Here is a 7,951-nt window from a genome sequence, read left to right as displayed (position 1 = left end):
CAGGGCAGGAGCCATGAAACTGACAAGAAAGTCCCCACTTCTGTGGAGAGCTGAATGGCTGGACCCTGCTCCCAGCTGGGAGCTGGGGTTAGAAGCCCAGGGGGCTTTCCCCGCTTGTAGCTAGGAGCTTGTAGATTTGGTCCTCCCTCCCAGCTGGGAACTGGGGCGAGAAGCCGGGCCGGCTTCAGACTCTGCTCCCAGCAGGCAGCTGGGGGAAGTTGAAATGAAACTAAATATCATTATAGTGTAGTAGAAGAAAGAAGCCTATTCTGTATTATTATACACAAGATATTATTTCAGCAACTTCCAGAATACACTAAATTGAAAGTAATTAAAATAATACTTCTGTGCTACAATTCCCTGAGGACAAGATCTGTCCAGATTACATGCCAGTTTACAGCCCCTTTGCCACTACAGAGCAGTGCATAAGGGCAATGGCAGACTGCAATGTGAATCGGGCCTTCTGTTTACTAAATTGTGAAGGGTGCTTTGGAGTATACTTTAACATAGTTACTCAAGAACTACTCACTACCAGCAAATATTTTAAAAAGGTAGCAGCAAAGATTAGCTAAATCAACCGTTCTGTGCAGAGTTTTGCAATGAAAACTATATAGCATAGTAACTTTTTTGAGAAGCAGAAAGTGTACTGCTTCTATAGCTCACTCAGGTGTACTAGGAGAAAGGTGTGTTATTGTTAATACACTAGCTGCAATCTGTTTAATCATTACTATTTTGGTGAAAAGAAAAGGAGGACTTGTGGCACCTTAGAGACTAACCAATTTATTTGAGCATGAGCTTTCGTGAGCTACAGCATCCGATGAAGTGAGCTGTAGCTCATGAAAGCTCATGCTCAAACTGGTTAGTCTCTAAGGTGCCACAAGTACTCCTTTTCTTTTTGCGAATACAGACTAACACGGCTGTTACTCTGAAACCTGTCATTATTTTGGTGAAGTAATACTTGAAAATAGCATAATATCACTCACTCCTATTTTAAAGTCACTAAGACCCAGATTCTGAATCAATGGGATAACACAGCTGTTCCTGCAAGTTGGCCCCATGTCTGCACCCAAGAGAGAAAAATGAAACCCTTTGGCCTCTGGTTAAAACTTTCGAACTTGGAAGCCTGGAGTTAATTTCATAAATCTACAGTTAGTCACCTTTGGTGTTATTTTCAGAATTGGTGAGCACTCAGCAGCTCCCGCTTTCTGTTGTTGAGAACTCATTGTGATGGGTTTGGTCACAGAGACCCCCCCTTGGGACTGTCACCTGATGTGCTGAAATTACCTCTGAGCCCATTTCCCTTGCCAGCTTGGGACTTCAGAACCCTGTCTTGTTGAGCCAGACACGCTAGCCTGCTGCAACACAGACCCAGGGTCTGAACCATGCCCCCAGAGCTGCAGACTTAACTGAAAACAGCTCAGCAAATATTCCTGTTTCCAGCATCCAGACACCCAGTTCTCAATGGGATCCAAACCCCAAATAAATCCGTTTTACTCTACATAAAGCTTATACAAGGTAAACACATAAATTGTCCGCCCTCTATAACACTGATAGAGAGAGATGCACACACCTGTTTGCTCCCCCCAGTATTAATCACTTACTCTGGGTTAATTAATAAACAAAAGGGATTTTATTAAGTGTAAAAAGTAGGATTTAAATGGTTTCAAGTAATAACAGACAAAGTAAGTTACCAAGCAAAATAAAACAGAACATGCAAGTCTAAGCCCAATACATTAAGAAACTGAATACAGGTAAATCTCACCCTTAGAGATGTTTTAATAAGCTTCTTTCACAGACTACACTCCTTCCTAGTCTGGGCCCAATCCATTCCCCTGGTACAGTTCTTGTTAGTTCCAGCTCAGGTGGTGACTAGGGGATTTCTCATGACTGCCCGCCCCCTTTGTTCTGTTTCACCCCCTTTTACAGCTTTGGCACAAGGCGGGAATATTTTGTCTTTCTAGATCCCCATCCCTCCTTCTAAATGGAGAAGCACCAGGTTTAAGATGGCTTCCAGTATCATGTGACATGTTCTCATGTGCTGTGAGTCTTCATTACCCACTCACTGGCACACACCTATACAGGACGACTTACAAGTAAACAGAGCCATTTACAACCAATTGTCCTAGACAATGGGAGCCATCAAGATTCCAAGCCACCAATAATGACCCACACTTTACACAGTTACAGTAAGACTTCAGATTTATACTTCATATTTCTAGTTTTAGATACAAGAATGATGCATACACAGAAATAGGATGAACACACTCAGTGGATTATAAGCTTTGTAAATGATACCTTACAAGAGACCTTTTGCATGAAGTATACTCCAGTTACATTATATTAGGGTGACCAGATGTCCCGATTTTATAGGGACCGTCCCGATTATTGGGTCTTTTTTTAATATAGGCTCCTATTACCCCCACCCCCCACCCCTGTTCTGATTTTTCACACTTGATGTCTGGTCACCCATTATATTCACACTCATTAGCATATTTTCATAAAACATATGGAGTGCAATGTCACACTCATCACTTCTGTAAATCAGGCCACTTGTTTAAGTGCCTAAATATGATGTAACAGGGCTGCCCCCAGGGCTCAGAATAAGTCACAGTGTAAAATACAAAGATGTTACACTCTGGGGTGCAATCCAGAGCAATGAAGAATTATGTCCTGCCCCAGCTTGCTTTCCTCCTTCCTTCCTGCCCCTGTGCCCCATCTCTCATCCCACCTCGTTCCTGCCCTGTCTCTCTTCCCACCTTGCTCCTGCCCCCGTGCTCCACCTCACCTCGTTCCTGCCCCGTCTCTCTTCCCACCTTGCTCCTGCCCCTGTAACCAACCTCACCTCACTCCTGCCCCGTCTCTCTTCCCACCCTGCTCCTGCCCCCGTGCTCCACCTCACCTCGTTCCTGCCCCGTCTGTCTTCCCACCTTGCTCCTGCCCCTGTGCCTCACCTCACCTCACTCCTGCCCAGTCTCTCTTCCCACCTTACTCCTGCCCCTGTAACCAACCTCACCTCGCTCCTGCCCCGTCTCTCTTCCCACCTCACCTCGCTCCTGCCCCATCTCTCTTCCCACCTTGCTCCTGCCCCGTGCCCCACCTCACCTCGCTCCTGCCCCGTCTCTCTTCCCACCTTGCTCCTGCCCCGTGCCCCACCTCACCTCGCTCCTGCCCCATTTCTCTTCCCACCTTGCTCCTGCCCCGTGCCCCACTGCACCTCGCTCCTGCCCATATCTCTTCCCAACTTGCTCCTGCCCCGTGCCCCACCTCACCTCGCTCCTGCCCCGTGCCCCACCTCACCTCGCTCCTGCCCCATTTCTCTTCCCACCTTGCTCCTGCCCCGTGCCCCACCGCACCTCGCTCCTGCCCATATCTCTTCCCACTTGGCTCCTGCCCTGTGCCCCACCCCACCTCGCTCCTGCCCCGTCTCTCTTCCCACTTGGCTCCTGCCCTGTGCCCCACCTCTCCTCGCTCCTGCCCCGTCTCTCTTCCCACCTTGCTCCTGCCCCTGTAACCCACCTCACCTCGCTCCTACCCCGTCTTTCTTCCCACTTGGCTCCTGCCCTGTGCCCCACCTCACCTCGCTCCTGCCCCGTCTCTCTTCCCACCTCACTCCTGCCCCGTCTCTCTTCCCACCTTACTCCTGCCCCTGTAACCAACCTCACCTCGCTCCTGCCCCGTCTCTCTTCCCACCTCACCTCGCTCCTGCCCCATCTCTCTTCCCACCTTGCTCCTGCCCCGTGCCCCACCTCACCTCGCTCCTGCCCAGTCTCTCTTCCCACCTTGCTCCTGCCCCGTGCCCCACCTCACCTCGCTCCTGCCCCATTTCTCTTCCCACCTTGCTCCTGCCCCGTGCCCCACCGCACCTCGCTCCTGCCCATATCTCTTCCCAACTTGCTCCTGCCCCGTGCCCCACCTCACCTTGCTCCTGCCCCGTGCCCCACCTCACCTCGCTCCTGCCCCATTTCTCTTCCCACCTTGCTCCTGCCCCGTGCCCCACCGCACCTCGCTCCTGCCCATATCTCTTCCCACTTGGCTCCTGCCCTGTGCCCCACCCCACCTCGCTCCTGCCCCGTCTCTCTTCCCACTTGGCTCCTGCCCTGTGCCCCACCTCTCCTCGCTCCTGCCCCGTCTCTCTTCCCACCTTGCTCCTGCCCCTGTGCCTCACCTCACCTCACTCCTGCCCAGTCTCTCTTCCCACCTTACTCCTGCCCCTGTAACCAACCTCACCTCGCTCCTGCCCCGTCTCTCTTCCCACCTCACCTCGCTCCTGCCCCATCTCTCTTCCCACCCTGCTCCTGCCCCCGTGCTCCACCTCACCTCGTTCCTGCCCCGTCTGTCTTCCCACCTTGCTCCTGCCCCTGTGCCTCACCTCACCTCACTCCTGCCCAGTCTCTCTTCCCACCTTACTCCTGCCCCTGTAACCAACCTCACCTCGCTCCTGCCCCGTCTCTCTTCCCACCTCACCTCGCTCCTGCCCCATCTCTCTTCCCACCTTGCTCCTGCCCCGTGCCCCACCTCACCTCGCTCCTGCCCAGTCTCTCTTCCCACCTTGCTCCTGCCCCGTGCCCCACCTCACCTCGCTCCTGCCCCATTTCTCTTCCCACCTTGCTCCTGCCCCGTGCCCCACCGCACCTCGCTCCTGCCCATATCTCTTCCCAACTTGCTCCTGCCCCGTGCCCCACCTCACCTCGCTCCTGCCCCGTGCCCCACCTCACCTCGCTCCTGCCCCATTTCTCTTCCCACCTTGCTCCTGCCCCGTGCCCCACCGCACCTCGCTCCTGCCCATATCTCTTCCCACTTGGCTCCTGCCCTGTGCCCCACCCCACCTCGCTCCTGCCCCGTCTCTCTTCCCACTTGGCTCCTGCCCTGTGCCCCACCTCTCCTCGCTCCTGCCCCGTCTCTCTTCCCACCTTGCTCCTGCCCCTGTAACCCACCTCACCTCGCTCCTACCCCGTCTTTCTTCCCACTTGGCTCCTGCCCTGTGCCCCACCTCACCTCGCTCCTGCCCCGTCTCTCTTCCCACCTCACTCCTGCCCCGTCTCTCTTCCCACCTTACTCCTGCCCCGTCTCTCTTCCCACCTCACCTCGCTCCTGCCCCATCTCTCTTCCCACCTTGCTCCTGCCCCGTGCCCCACCTCACCTCGCTCCTGCCCCGTCTCTCTTCCCACCTTGCTCCTGCCCCGTGCCCCACCTCACCTCGCTCCTGCCCCATTTCTCTTCCCACCTTGCTCCTGCCCCGTGCCCCACTGCACCTCGCTCCTGCCCATATCTCTTCCCAACTTGCTCCTGCCCCGTGCCCCACCTCACCTCGCTCCTGCCCCGTGCCCCACCTCACCTCGCTCCTGCCCCATTTCTCTTCCCACCTTGCTCCTGCCCCGTGCCCCACCGCACCTCGCTCCTGCCCATATCTCTTCCCACTTGGCTCCTGCCCTGTGCCCCACCCCACCTCGCTCCTGCCCCGTCTCTCTTCCCACTTGGCTCCTGCCCTGTGCCCCACCTCTCCTCGCTCCTGCCCCGTCTCTCTTCCCACCTTGCTCCTGCCCCTGTAACCCACCTCACCTCGCTCCTACCCCGTCTTTCTTCCCACTTGGCTCCTGCCCTGTGCCCCACCTCACCTCGCTCCTGCCCCGTCTCTCTTCCCACCTCACTCCTGCCCCGTCTCTCTTCCCACCTTACTCCTGCCCCTGTAACCAACCTCACCTCGCTCCTGCCCCGTCTCTCTTCCCACCTCACCTCGCTCCTGCCCCATCTCTCTTCCCACCTTGCTCCTGCCCCGTGCCCCACCTCACCTCGCTCCTGCCCAGTCTCTCTTCCCACCTTGCTCCTGCCCCGTGCCCCACCTCACCTCGCTCCTGCCCCATTTCTCTTCCCACCTTGCTCCTGCCCCGTGCCCCACCGCACCTCGCTCCTGCCCATATCTCTTCCCAACTTGCTCCTGCCCCGTGCCCCACCTCACCTTGCTCCTGCCCCGTGCCCCACCTCACCTCGCTCCTGCCCCATTTCTCTTCCCACCTTGCTCCTGCCCCGTGCCCCACCGCACCTCGCTCCTGCCCATATCTCTTCCCACTTGGCTCCTGCCCTGTGCCCCACCCCACCTCGCTCCTGCCCCGTCTCTCTTCCCACTTGGCTCCTGCCCTGTGCCCCACCTCTCCTCGCTCCTGCCCCGTCTCTCTTCCCACCTTGCTCCTGCCCCTGTGCCTCACCTCACCTCACTCCTGCCCAGTCTCTCTTCCCACCTTACTCCTGCCCCTGTAACCAACCTCACCTCGCTCCTGCCCCGTCTCTCTTCCCACCTCACCTCGCTCCTGCCCCATCTCTCTTCCCACCCTGCTCCTGCCCCCGTGCTCCACCTCACCTCGTTCCTGCCCCGTCTGTCTTCCCACCTTGCTCCTGCCCCTGTGCCTCACCTCACCTCACTCCTGCCCAGTCTCTCTTCCCACCTTACTCCTGCCCCTGTAACCAACCTCACCTCGCTCCTGCCCCGTCTCTCTTCCCACCTCACCTCGCTCCTGCCCCATCTCTCTTCCCACCTTGCTCCTGCCCCGTGCCCCACCTCACCTCGCTCCTGCCCAGTCTCTCTTCCCACCTTGCTCCTGCCCCGTGCCCCACCTCACCTCGCTCCTGCCCCATTTCTCTTCCCACCTTGCTCCTGCCCCGTGCCCCACCGCACCTCGCTCCTGCCCATATCTCTTCCCAACTTGCTCCTGCCCCGTGCCCCACCTCACCTCGCTCCTGCCCCGTGCCCCACCTCACCTCGCTCCTGCCCCATTTCTCTTCCCACCTTGCTCCTGCCCCGTGCCCCACCGCACCTCGCTCCTGCCCATATCTCTTCCCACTTGGCTCCTGCCCTGTGCCCCACCCCACCTCGCTCCTGCCCCGTCTCTCTTCCCACTTGGCTCCTGCCCTGTGCCCCACCTCTCCTCGCTCCTGCCCCGTCTCTCTTCCCACCTTGCTCCTGCCCCTGTAACCCACCTCACCTCGCTCCTACCCCGTCTTTCTTCCCACTTGGCTCCTGCCCTGTGCCCCACCTCACCTCGCTCCTGCCCCGTCTCTCTTCCCACCTCACTCCTGCCCCGTCTCTCTTCCCACCTTACTCCTGCCCCTGTAACCAACCTCACCTCGCTCCTGCCCCGTCTCTCTTCCCACCTCACCTCGCTCCTGCCCCATCTCTCTTCCCACCTTGCTCCTGCCCCGTGCCCCACCTCACCTCGCTCCTGCCCAGTCTCTCTTCCCACCTTGCTCCTGCCCCGTGCCCCACCTCACCTCGCTCCTGCCCCATTTCTCTTCCCACCTTGCTCCTGCCCCGTGCCCCACCTCACCTCGCTCCTGCCCCGTGCCCCACCTCACCTCGCTCCTGCCCCATTTCTCTTCCCACCTTGCTCCTGCCCCGTGCCCCACCGCACCTCGCTCCTGCCCATATCTCTTCCCACTTGGCTCCTGCCCTGTGCCCCACCTCTCCTCGCTCCTGCCCCGTCTCTCTTCCCACCTTGCTCCTGCCCCTGTAACCAACCTCACCTCGCTCCTCCCCCATCTCTCTTCCCACCTTGCTCCTGCCTCTGTGCCCCACCTCACCTCGCTCCTGCCCCGTCTCTCTTCCCACCTTACTCCTGCCCCGTCTCTCTTCCCACCTCGCTCCTGCCCCTGTGCCCCACCTCTCTCCCCGCTTCGGTCGGCCTGCCCAGGTGCCCCATCTCGCCCCATGGGGGAACAGATCCTGCGCCCAGGGGCAGGGTCGGGGACCGGCTGCTGGCAGGGGGTCTCGGCTGTGCGGATGGAGAGCAGGACACAGCACCGAGAGCTCGAGCCAGCGCAGATTCTCCCGGCCGCGGCGGGGCGGCCAGAGGCGGGGGGCGGCGCCCGAGCGCCCCCGCCCGCACGCGCAGCATCCTCCCTCTCCGTGCGCCTGGCAACCGCCGGGCGCAACCCCTTCTGCCTGCTCGCAGCCCCGCCC

Source organism: Lepidochelys kempii, chromosome 2, assembly GCF_965140285.1.
Source record: "Lepidochelys kempii isolate rLepKem1 chromosome 2, rLepKem1.hap1, whole genome shotgun sequence".
Taxonomy (NCBI): Eukaryota; Metazoa; Chordata; order Testudines; family Cheloniidae; genus Lepidochelys; species Lepidochelys kempii.
Note: the sequence above shows the minus strand (reverse complement) of the source record.